Source organism: Peromyscus leucopus, chromosome 16_21 (genome assembly GCF_004664715.2).
Source record: "Peromyscus leucopus breed LL Stock chromosome 16_21, UCI_PerLeu_2.1, whole genome shotgun sequence".
NCBI lineage: Eukaryota > Metazoa > Chordata > Mammalia > Rodentia > Cricetidae > Peromyscus > Peromyscus leucopus.
Window position 1 is genome coordinate 75,686,078 of NC_051084.1, and position 14,073 is coordinate 75,700,150.

Here is a 14,073-nt window from a genome sequence, read left to right on the forward strand (position 1 = left end):
ATTGCATGCTTTACACATGCCAGGTGACACACCACATTGTCACTCCTGTGTTACCACAACCACTGTTGTGTAAGGATCCATGAAGAAAAATACCTCATATTTGGTTTCTTAATTATATTGTTCCTTGTATTAAATAATGGAGGTTGTAAGGTCTTGGGATAGCTGGAGATGTCTAAACCTGGATTGCCTTGTTCTCTAGCAAGTAATTAACAGAGCAACTAGAAGGCTGTGTCTCTATTCCATACCATGAATGAGCACTGGTCTTATTTATGCATGTTTAAATTTCATGTTGTTTCAGACGCATTTTTTTTTTTTTAAATCTTAGATGCCAACATTGTGCTTGGGTAGGTAAAAATGGTTCCAAACTCTAGGAACATGACTTTTTAATATATTACCATTTCAATAAAGGAAGTCTTGGATTTTTTTATCTGAAGCTCTAAACTTCTCTTTTTATTTTTTAATTCTTTAAGATGTGTTTTTTTTTTTTTGTGTGTATGGGTGATTTGTCTGCATGCATGTGTGTGTGTCATGTGCATATCTGATGCCTTCAGAGATCAGAAGAGGAAGTTGGATCCCCTGAAACTGGAGTTACAGATAGTTGTGAATCACCATGTGGTTGCTGGAAATTGAATCTGGGTTCTCTAAAAGAGCAGCTCATGCTATTAACCTCTGCGCCATCTCTTCAGTCCCTAAACTTCTGTTTTATAAAATGGCTGGGGGTGGGAGGAGGGAAGACAGGGGAATCTGAGGTTGATATGTAAAATGAAGGGAAAATATCTTAATAAAAAATGAAAAAAATTATGATAACTCTAAATAAATTATTTCCTGAATATGACACCTGTCAGATCAAGAGAAAGTACCTCACGGTGTCTAAATTATCTGCACTCCAGCCAGGTGGATGCTATGAAAATTTGAATGGAGAAAAGTTTCTGCAGTTGAAGAACACAATGTGAAAAATGGTGCTGTAAGTGTGAACTGAGTTACTTGGTAATTTCTGGAGAGAGCAACGAATGGTACTGAGACAGAAGTAGGAGATTAGCTCCAGCAGATTGTTTTGCAGAGTGACCTTTACATGGAAGTATGTGTGAAGATCTGAAAATTATAGTCTGTATTTCATGTAGTATACAAAGGAAGCACCTAAGGTAAAAAGATTTTTGTATATGACTATCAGCAAGCAAACTTTTCAGTCAAATTATTTGGACTGGCAAAATCTCAAGATTAATTTCCTTGAGTGTATTTCATTGACTTTGCATGTAAATCCTAACTGGGTCTTAAAGAGAGGAGATACACAATTGTCTAGGTACAATGACTGGGCCTAAGGTCTGGGGACTGCTGAAAGCCAAGTCTTATTCTTGGTTAGGGAAAAAAGAAGTTGCTCTTATTTTTCTAGACCCTCACTAAATGCATTGTGTATTTCTCTTTTCGATGCATCCTTGAGTAAATAGAGCTGCTGGTTACATCAGACTGGAAAATTACTTCCTTAAGTAAGCTTTCCAGAGTGTATCCTTAAAGGCAATGGGATGCAGACCACTCATATATTCAAAAGAAGTCTTCTCAGAGCAAGCTTTTTTTTACAAGGATATCTCAACAAGAACATTCTACAATGCATCAGCATAAACCCTATTAAAGAGTTGTGCAAAATACACTCATATTAAACATAGAGGATAACACTGAAGTTCTTACATGCACACCTTTTTGTTCTGAGCAAAATATTTTCCTTGAAGAATTTGGGTAACCATGTAGCTTCTGTTTTATAATTGGCAATAAGTAATTATACAAGTGGCAAAGTTGCCATGAGGTCCTTGTGTGCTTTACATACCTGATCTTGAGTTCCCTCTATGCTGCTTACTCACCACATCACCTGGGAAACATTAGCAAGTGCAATTTAAAAATCACACATGTGATGGAAAATTCTGCTTATGTGTACTAGATTGTAGTAAACTGAAAATACTGGAAGGTCCAGATACCAGAAATCAACCAGAAAAGAACAGAAAGATGATGGCCAGGCCTCCTAGAAATCACATTTTATATATTATTTTCTTACAGCTTACCATAAGCTTGGAGCCAAACATATAACATGTTAACCTGTACAGAATACATCATACTCAAACACTTATACGCTCTTGAAACCAAAGGCTCTTTGTTATCTCATAATGCAAAATGTACTTTGTGTATATCTAAGAGATCCCAAAGTGTTAACTATTGCAACATTATTCAAAAGCCTGGGTTCTTTTCTGAGACTCGTAGCAACTCTAGCTCTCTGAGGCCCTGTGAAAACTCATGCTATGTATTTCCAATACAAAATGGCTCAGAGTATCTTTTTCCATTGCAAATGGCAATAATAGAATAAAAATTAAGAATTGGACCAAAGGATGAAAACCAGCAGGAAAAATATAAATCCCATGAATCCATGCCTGACAATCAGAACAGATGATGTTTTAGTGTGAAACCAAATAGTTTGGAGGCTCCCAGGCAGATGGTCTCATCATTTGTAGTACATATGTCCTCTCTTTCTTAGACTGGTTTTATTCATTGCCTGTGGCCTTTTACAGCAGCCCTTCTGCATCCCTGACATCAGGTCAGGGATACAACACACACACACACACACACACACACACACACACACACACACACACACGGGGGGGGGGAGGGAGGGAGGGAGGCAGGGAGGGAGGGAGAGAGAGAGAGGGATGCATACAAGCACACACACACACACACACACACACACGGGGGGGGGGGAGGGAGGGGGAGAGAGAGAGAGATGCATGCAAGCACACACACACACACACACACACATGGGGGGGAGGGAGGGAGGGAGGGAGAGAGAGAGATGCATACAAGCACATACACACGTACACACACTACACACACACACGGGGGGAGGGAGGGAGGGAGGAAGGGAGGGAGAGAGAGAGAGAGAGAGAGAGAGAGAGAGAGAGAGAGAGAGAGATGCATGCAAGCACACACACACACACACACACACACACGGGGGGGGGAGGGAGGGAGGGAGAGAGGGAGGGAGGGAGGGAGGGAGAGAGGGAGGGAGAGAGAGATGCATGCAAACACACACACACACACACACACACACACACACACACACACACACACATACACACACACACACCTCCCAAAAAGTATTAATCCAACTTCTGGAAAACTAGTTTCAAATCCTCTAAGACCCTTTGTTGGGTGATATGAGATGGCATCACTTCTCTTCCACCAGGTTTCCTTGTCAGTTACTTTTCTCATCACTGTTTTTAAAACCTGAGCAACCTAAGGTGAGTACATTTTTATTTTATTTCATAGTTTCAGAGGGTTCAGCTTGCCAGTGTTGACAAATGATCAGTTTGCATTACAGTAAATGGAAGGGTGAGCTAAATAGCAAGAACAGTGTTGGAAGACAGGAAGAAGGCGGACAAGATGCCAGCCACAACCCTCCTTTAGTGACCTGCTAGACATATTCCATGTACAAATTGTTCCACTTCCTCCCCAGTTAACACCACCAGCTGGGATTCCAACGTTTGACACATATGCCTGAAGTGGGGAATTTCATATGCCCACCAATATAGTGTCTGCCTACAAATTATTGATTGTTTTTGTTGTCTGTTTTCAGACCAGACTTTTGGACTCTATTCCAGCAGCCTTCTTTTATGGATGAGGCTTTCTGATTAAACTGAAATGAGGAGCACTTTCAACTGCATTGATGGTAGATCAAAACAAAACAAAACAAAAGCAACAGCACAAACTATTTTAGTGATTATAATGTGAAATCTGCCACTTGGGCTAATAAACTAAAGCCACAAAACAGCAGGATCTTCAGTTCTGTATATTTTTCTAAGGTTTTGTAAAACAGTCAGGATATATTCAACCTTGACTCAAGTACTTTCTCTGCATTTTGTATTTTGTTGTCAGGTTATTACTTTTATAAGATGATCTTTGTTGCTATGAACATAGCTGAGTAATAGAGAAAACAAACACACAAACAAACAAACAAAAGGATGCAAACTCCTAAAATTGGCACAGCAGAGAAAATAACATATAGCCCTGAAGAGAAAAGTCACTTTCTATGAGAAAGTCTTCGTGTTTCTTTTTAAATTTTCCTTTAAAAATAAAATTTTGATACACTCACAGCGCATGTAGAAAATAGATTTTCCTCACATCTAGAGTGAGAAATTAGAGGCCAGGGGAAAACAACAAGGCTTACATTAATAGGAGATGACAACTTGACCAAACAGGACGTGGCAGCCTGGCCGGTGCATGGCTCAGTGCCTGTGACAGGCAATTAAGGATCAGAGACCCAGATGTAATAGAAGGCAGCAAAGATGCACCAAGAGCCTCTTCTTTCCCTGTTGCTTCTATCCATCATATTGTTTACAGAGACAAATAAACACTAATTCATACTAAAAAAAATCATAAAGGAGAGAATGAAAGGGGAAGGCAGGAATAGAAAGTAAATCATAAGGTCAGAAAATTTCAGTCAATTGAAAATTAAGGACAGTCTCCCTAGCTCATAGAATAATATAAAGAACATGGCTCATCACATTCTTTAACAGAGCATTGAAACTGTGGCATGATACCGTAGAATTTCAAGCAAGCTTTGGAAGTCACCTGGTATATTCAGCATGGAAAACATTGATGGTCTTCTAAACATTGAGTTAGTTATTTTCTCTATTAATATTTTCTCCTTGTAGTTTTGCCTTAATATAAATAAATTCAATTGGAAAATGTATAAAATAAAATAAAATGTAATAAAAGTTTGCATTTTCTAAGATACTTAGTACAGATTATAGTGCTTTGTATCTGTATGAAGTATGAGTGAACACTGAAGTTATTATTTGAATATTTGGCATAAATTTAACCAAACATCAAGCTAACATTGTTACTATACAGTATAGTTTGGTTCACAATGTCTGTGGCATACCACCTGCAGGATTGTATTTACATCTGTAGATGTTGAGAGAAATTTACTATCAAGGTAGTCAGGACTTTTGCCTATAGATGTAGAGTGGTATATGCACAAACTTCTTACTTAGAAATGAGAATTTAATGTAGCATATTAAAATATTGAACATTTGGATAATTTTTATAAATATCACCACAAAAGTTTGAAAATAGTAATGAAATGCACTATGTGAGATATGAACAGTAGCTGGCATTATTGATATTATTATAGCATGAATTAAAATATATGAAAAATATTTTTAAAACATCACAGATTCACCACTGTCATCTACACAGGAAAAAATAGACAGGAACTGTGAAGTTGCTTAGGCATAGGGCAGCTTTATTTAGAATGGGTCCACCAATGTGTGACCATCCCAGGGTGGGGAGCAGGTGTTTAACAGCACTCATTTATTTAGACATGAAATACAATGAATGCAAACATAGAAATTTTAACTCAAATGTATCAGTGTATAAAAATGCATTAGGTAAAGACACATTTAAAAAAATCTGTTCCAAGTGATTTCCCTAAATGTGTATTATGGGATTATGGATCTTGGGAATTTTAATCTGAATCAATTTAGGAATTACACCTCTGAAGAGTCCATCTTTGAGTTTTAGAATACATCTGGAGAAAGAGCTGTTGGCAAACTGCTTGCTTGGCAGGCAGGAGGACAAGTCTCTAGAACAGACCTTTAACAAAGCTGGTGTATTTCAGCAAACCTGCAATCCCAGAGCCAAGTAGGCAAAGATAGGCAGGTCCTTAGAGCTTCCTGGCCAGCCAGCCCTAGCTTATCATGTAAACTGAAGAACAATGAGAATTTGTCTCAAAAATATTTTAGAAGTTGATGTGGCCTGTGGAATGATTCTCAAGACTGTCCTCTTGCCTCTATATGTAATTGTACAATTGTGTACATGTAACTGCACACACCCAAACACATGTGTACACTAATGTGAATATCCATGTACATAAAAGGTCCATCTTATTGTTGCATGTTTGTAGTGGGAATTCATTCCACCCATGATCTTGGGCTATCTGGCCTGATAGAAGTAGTGTTTCTTATGTGCATATGTGACTGCTTAAAAGGGAGGAGAAAGGGGGGGGTCATGTTCTTTTGGGTGGTGAAGACCAGATCAGGTGGCTTAAAGCAGTGAGTGACCCGTCCCCAGGTTTCCAAAGATACAACAACTGAATTTGTCAATTCTGTACCAGTGAGTCTGTTTTCCCCATAGAACCCCTTAATAAATTGATATACAAAGACCATTGAGGCTCCCATTATACATGTCACTTCTCTTTTTAAATTAATGCTTCATTTTTTAAATTTAAATTTCTTTTAAATGGAATCTCAATATGTAGTCCTGGCTGGGCTGGAATTTACTATGTAGACTAGGATAGATTCAAAGTAACAGAGATTCACCAGCCATACCATACAAAGCTTACTTAGTATTTTGATCATTCCTCTCATCCAAGCTAGATTCTTTATTATTTTATGTATATCCCACAAATAAAAATAATTTGACAGAATTAATATTAACCACTTTGTTAGATAGTGAAAAGAATGTGCCTCAGGATTCTACACAGCTTAAAAATAGATAATATAAAGATTCCTAATGACATCATTGGTTTCTGGAAGTCTGATCCACCCCTGCAAGCCAGCACATAGGCATCAAAAAGGTTGAGTTCCTTTTATATTCCAGGAATGATTTTCCTAAAAAGACAAAGGATTGAAAAGCTGACAACATGGAATTTGTAGTTGAATAAAAAAAAATAAAATGTAATCACATCCTAATTGAACCAATAGAAGAACTTTATAAGACAAAGCAAAGCAAGCACGGGATCTAAAGAGAACATTCTGAAAGGCATGGCTTGTTTCAGTGAGTTTGGTAGTCAAGGTTGTTCAGTGCCACTGCCCTTCAGAACTCAACTGATACTGCTAGGTGTAGTGCAACACTACATGTTCTACAAGGCTCTGTAATGAATAACATTGACCCAAATATCTGGCAAAATTTAAGCCATGGGAATCTAGAGTATGAAGAAAACACCATACCCTTCTTTGGGGTGAGGGATTTGCCAAGCTTTATTGAAATGGGCTTTTAACTTTGAAAGTTTCATGAGTTCATGAATTAGAGAAAAAAGTCAAAACAGCCTGTCCTAGGAGGCTGAAGCAGGATGCTAGCCATAATCTAGTTTAAATAGTGATGAGAGAGAGAAAGACATAGAGACACAGAGACAGAGAGAGACATAGAAAGACAGAGACAGAGAAAGAGAGGAGGAGGAAGAGGAGGATGTGAGCATCATTTTTTTGTTGTTGTTGTTTTGTTTTTTTGTTTTCTGAGATAGGGTTTCTCTGTAGCTTTTGGAGCCTGTTCTTGAACTCTGTAGATCAGGCTATTGTTATTGATCTTGTAGAGAATTTGGCTTTGCTTTCCAGAACCAACACGGTGGTCCACAATCACCCGCATCTGCAGTTCCAAATGATCTGATGCTCTCTTCTTACCTTCACAGGCATCAGGTACATAGGCAGTGCACATACAGACATGTAAGGAAAGAACTCAAACACATAAAATAAAATCAATAAATCTAAGTGATTTTTTTAAAAGAAAAATTTCTGAGATACAGGAAAGTATTAGCATCTGGGCCACAAAGATTGAATGGAGCTAAGTACACTCTGAGGTCTTGGTACTGCATTTTACATCAAGGGTTTAAGAGATTCAGAAAAAGCCATTTTTAAGATGAAGATAAATCTAAAGCAAATGATCACTGTCAGAAATCAGAGGGAAAACAAATTCTTTTCTGTCTGTGCTTATTACGATGCAGACACTGCAGGATAATTCATAAGAATAGCTGGGTTTCATCTTGCCATTCACCCCACAAAAGGGAACCACTTCAGGAAATATGGCCCACTAGTCACTCAACCTCTTGGAAGCTCACTTTAAAAATATTAAAACTTGCCTCCTAAAGATATAAGAGGTAGCATTTTAAGATTTTGTACATGCATGAATGAGAACCTGTTTTGGGATACTCAACATTCCTATAAAAGGTGAGCGTGGTAGTCAAAGCCTTTAATCCCTGTGCTTGCTGAGAAATAGAAATACTATACACCAGGTTTCTTGGCCAGCCACTGTAGGCAGTACAATGTATCCTAAGTTCAGTAAGAGACCCTGTCTCAAAAATTACAGTGGTGGATGACAGAGGAATATGACTGAAGAAGACTTCTGGCCTACACCACACACACACACACACACACACACACAGGTTTATAGATTATTAGACTATTGTTTTTCATTCTATCATCCACAACAAATAAGCGCTTTCTAAATTTGGACTGGTGTGTGTGTGTGTGTGTGTGTGTGTGTGTGTGTGTGTGTGTGTGTGCTTATGTGTGATTGAATTTGTGTTACTTTACTTCATGGAAGAGCTTGTGTCTCACCATAAAGACTTATCATCCTTTCCCTTCATCATTGCTACAGTTCACAATCATCCTTGGTATTGTGTTATGTAGTCATTTCATGGCATGATGAAGAAATTTCCTGTGAAAGGTAAATATAGATACATATCATGAGAGATAATTTTCTCTAGCATAAAATACATTCTCTATCAGTGTGATGATTGACTTTAATGTCAATTTGCAATACATTAGAATGACAGGAGTAAGGAGCCTCAACTGATAAGCCATCTTGCCTGCTTTAATTGTCATGGGAAGAACCACACGAACTGTGGTCTGTGCCTCCTGGTAAGAGCTCAGATAAAAAAAAAAGGGATTTGCAGAAGGGAGAACGTTTGCCCCTGGTTTCCTTGGCCTCCTCTCTGGCAGTCCTGTTGATACATTTTGTTGCTAATGTTGATTCCTTTGCTGACATCAGAAACAATGTTTCCATCCTTCACTCAGGACCAGTGGCTCTCCAGAACCCTCCAGGTCTTGACATCAAGATGAGTAACCACTTTTAGATAGTTTGAGCTGCTGATTGGTTGTTGTGATTAGGGAAGTAATGAAGATGTACCCACCTTGTTTCTAATTTGTATCACCTTGTCTATCAAAGACAAAATACTAGTGTTTTTTAAATAAATAGGTATATTAGAGTGTATTTATTGTATTACTCAGGATTCTCTAGAGTAACAGAATTTTTAGAAGCAATTTCTCTCTCTTAGTCCCTCTCTCCTCCCCTCTCTGGGATGACTTGAGATCTGCAGTTCAGCTAATCCAACAGCGTCTGCCTATGAACAAAAGGCCCAAGAATCCGGTAATTGTTCAGTCTATAAAACTGAATGTCTCATTTAGTTTTCAGTATATGCCAGAATCCTCAAGTAGGCTCCAATTCAAGGAAGGAATTGACTTGTTAGTGTGACAAGAACAAGTACAAAAGGAGAAAGAACTTCCTTCTTCCTTATTTATTTTATTTTATTTTATTTTACAATACCATTCAGTTCTACATAACAGCCACAGATTCCCTTGTTCTCTCCCTTCTTGCCCCCCTCCCCTTCCTCCCAGCACACTCCCCATTCCTACCTCCTCCAGGAAAAAGCCTCCCCCCCCCCCCAGGACTGAGATCAACCTGGTAGACTCAGTCCAGGCAGGTCCAGTCCCCTCCTCCCAGATTGAGCCAAGCGTCCCTGCATAGGTCCCAGGTTTCAAACAGCTAAACGAATGGAAACACATGAACTATGAACCAAAGGCTGAGGGCCCCCCAACTGGATCAGGCCCTCTGAATAGGTGAGACAGTTGATTGGCTTGATCTGTTTGGGAGGCATCTAGGCAGTGGTACCAGATCCTGGGCTCATTGCATGAGTTAGCTGTTTGAAACCTGGGACTTCTTCCTTATTCTTATACAAGCTTCCAGGAGAAGGCTTGGTCCAGATTAGAGGAACTGGTCTTCCCACCTTAAAAGATCCATATTAGAAGTAGCTCTTCCCTTAGTATTTCAAACTAAGTGAAAATACTTCACAGGTGTGCCCCTCCATTTTTGGGTTTTAGTCAGTTCCAGATGTAAAGTTGAAAACTAAGAATAGCCATTAAATGTATGCAATTAACTCAACTATTGAAATGGAGAAGGCATGCCTTCTTTCATTAATAATACATTAATATGAATTCATAGGGTTTAAACAGCATAAACTCAGTTCCTAATAGTTCAGAAGGGCAGAGAGTTGAAGCCGAACCACAGGCAGCTTGACTCTTTTTGGGAACTCGGTGTGTGTAGAGGGGTTGCGTGGAGGGTGGAGACATCTCTTTCCTTTATCTACTTGATTATAAATGCACCCCTCAAGTTTCTGGCTCAGTCTCTACCTGGCCTTGGTTTTGTTACTTCTCTTCCTTTTCTCTTGTGTTTTTAAACAAACAACCCTTTCCTTAGGTTAAAATAAAGTCACATTCTGGTGTCACAGGTGGATATGAGTTTAAGGTAGACAGAGTTTTGTGCACCATAACAGTAATTTCAAATACTTCAATTTGATGTGAAAAATGTTTAGATATTTAGAAGGGAATTAGTACTAAGTATGAATTTTTAAGGTGTTCATGTAGGATATATACATTGATCAACATAAATTATCTTAGAACTAAAATTCCATAATTGAGTAAAATGATAAAATAGACCACTTATAAATACTTTTGTGACTCTGTAGAATTTTATCTTATAACATAAATAGGGCAGTTCAAGTCAAAATCAAAATTTTGCATGAGTGAAACATTAGCTTTTTAAATTATTTTGTTCAATGCTATCAATTAATATTATTTATTGTTATTTTCCAAACAAAGATTGGTGACTGTTGTCTAAACCTAGTAGCAGAAATATGCAATTAAATAAAATTTACATGCTATTAGTCTATAAGCATTTATACAATAAAACTAAATGCAAGTTACTTTAGGTATATTATTAGACTTATATCTGATGTATAAAATGAATTCAGTTAATAATGAAAATCTTTGTGTTTAGAGATATGTATCACATATATTTCTTAACGGTTATACATTCAATCTTCAAATTTTAATTTTCGGTCACTATAGAGTGTATAAAACAGCATGTTTCCTAATATGTGGTGATCTGTGCAAGTCTGGGCATAGTTGCAAGCACAAATATCTTTCTTCCTGGAAGATATGGGTGTTTTGTAAATGATATCTATAGAACTTACAGAAATGGAATAATTTGTGTCCATTTTTGAGCAACTCACACTGTTTCCATGATTAAGCTGTCTGATATTTGTTAAAGTCATGAGTGCTTTCTTATTTATGCTCATTGGAATGCAGTGTGGGAAACTAATATGCTCAATATTTTCGGCACAGTCTTCTTCACACTCCAAGCCTTTTCATCTTTTGAGAAATTCAGTTTTTATTTCTAATAACAAATTGGAACACAGAGAAAAAGAAACATTTTTCAAGACTAATAGATAGTGTAGGTGAAATATGCTAAATGTGAAATTAATGCTACAAATATTACCTGCTACTTTGAAAGATATTTAAACTAATTAAATTAATTCATATTTAATTAGGCATCTAAATTTCCTTGTATTAGTAGTAATGAACTATAATTCCCTTAAATATACTGGAAGCTGATTTGGCTAATAATATGATGAATCAATCAAACAGAAATTAAAGCGACAACATGACTTTGAAGGGCATATCTACCCTGTCATTACCTTCTTAAATAATGTTGACATAAGTCCGGGGCCCCTAAAGATGGATGGTCATTCAGTTGATGCAGGCTTAATCATCATTTAAATCTAACCTGAAAAGTCAATACAGAATGTTTTATTTGAAGCATGATAAATTTCTGCCTCTATAAATCTAAAAGCATAGTGATCATACACAGTATACACACTAACAACAAAAGACTAAGGTCAGAATTCATAAACACAAGCAGATTTCAAAAATGCATAAGTATGTAGAAATGGAACAACAGCACACACTAAGATTACCAAAGCATCAAGAAAGGAAAATATAAAACATGCTAGAGTTAAGGAAATGCAAAGCATAACACATATTTAAACAAGGAAGTATTCCTTGATAGCTGTGCCAAGATGCAGTAAAGTTTTATTGTTCAAGAAAAATTCAGAAAGAAAACAAGGGGATAAAAAAGATATTGTAATCACCAACCTGTAAAGTTTAAAATAAAAGAAAATTTAAAATGATACTTTGATTACTGGATGTAATAAAGCACCATTTTATTGATTAGCAGCTTTCTAGAAAAGAACACAAAATTATCAATAGAGTGACCCAATAAAAGTAAAGATGGATTAAGGGACAAATTACAGCAGCCAGAGAGAAGTAAGAACTTCCGCCAAGAACTCTATAGAACTGCAGAAGTAAAAATATATCCACACACACAGAGACATTACACAGAACCTCAGTTCTCTTATAAATAAAAATATGAAAATTAAAAATTAAGAGAGGAAATTTACTTGAAACGAAGGAAGAATCAGTTGGCCTAAGTATCATTAGTGAAACATTGAAATTGTAAGAACAGTGGAAGAAAGTTTTTAAAAAGATAAAAAACTCAGAGATCTCTCAAACTCTTGAAAAGGCAAAAGATAATTTTAGGCATTTAGAACATATTTGTGTAATTTTACATACACATCCACACTTGAAATCTACCATTAATGGTGGTAAAAATAAAAAGCAAGGAAAAATGTCAGAGAAGCTAGTAAAACAAACTGAGTAAACTAAATTCATGTTAATTAATATAAAGAACTCTCAAAGAAGTTATATTATTCTGCTAGAGACCCTTCAGAAATATACTAGATCCTTTAATGGTAGCAAAGTAAGATCCAGTTACTCAAATTGTTATAATACTCCTGTTGAGAAATACTGTTTTATAAAGTAGCAGTTGCAAGAAAAATATTTATAACAACTTAACTTGTAAATACAAATGGGAAACACAATATAGGAATGCATACATCTCAAAGGATCAAAATATCTGTATGTTATACTCTGTTATGGTTGGATTGAATTGTCAACTTCATACAGCCAATAATCACCTGGTGAGAGGGTCTTGAAGCAGAATTGTCCACTTTGTGTTTGACTATGAGCTTATCTATTGGGTATTATCTTAATTTGATTAATTGACATAGACCCATCACACTCTGAGAGGCACCATTTTCTAGGCAGGATATCTTAAACTGTATAATCTAGCTGATCATAAGCAAGTAAGCAAGCAAGAGAGCATGCAATTCATTTCTCTCTGCTCTTGACTGTGTGTGTGATGTGATTAGCTGATTAGATTATATTCCTGCCACCTTAGTTTCCCGGCACTGATGGACTATAACCAGCAATTGTGAGGAGCAAAAAATGCTTTCTCCTCTAAGTTTATTTTTGTCAGGATATTTTATCACAGCAACAGAAATGAAAGTAGGACATACCCAACACTAATGAAGAATAGTCTAGGTTTGGATAGGAAGAGGAGTTAAAAAGAAAAAATGGATTGTCCATGTTCCAGGGAAATGGGAAATGCTTGGTCTGCACATTCAAGCAGGAAAGAAAAGCAGACATACAAACACCTGCTGAGGAAGTGTAAATGCTGATAATTTGGGGGTGCTGGTGACATTAATTTTTATAAGATGTATTGGAAGATGAGACAAACTTGAATTAAAGCCTATTTAAAGTCTGAGAAACCCTAGAATCATCCCCAAATAAACCACTCAAACATCTAAAAGTACCCTTGAATGAGACAGGACAAATATCTACAATATTTAGTATTCTGAATAACATTTATTTATTATGTTATATAATAATTCTTAAAATTCTAGTGCATAGAATCAGTAGGTCATATATAGAAATCACAGATATGAGGTAAGATGTGGAAAACATCTATTCTTTTAAAATTTGTTTTAAATCTTGTTAATAACCAACGGACTTCAGAAGAATTAATTAGACCACATGTTGGCCTGTTTGCCATGCCTTATTTTTGCTGACATCTTGAACTGAGTTTGCCATAAACATAGGTGCTTATAATGAGGTAAGTGTTTCACAGTTCTGGAAGCTAGAGTGCTCAAGTCAAGGTATTGGCAGAAACAATCGTTTTCTGAAGGTTCTGAGGTGTCCTTCTCTACCTCTTTCACAGTCTGTTGTCTTTGGTGCCTTTTGGTTTGCTACTACATAAGTTCACTTTCCTCTCACTTTTTAGCTGGCTGTTGTTCTATGCACA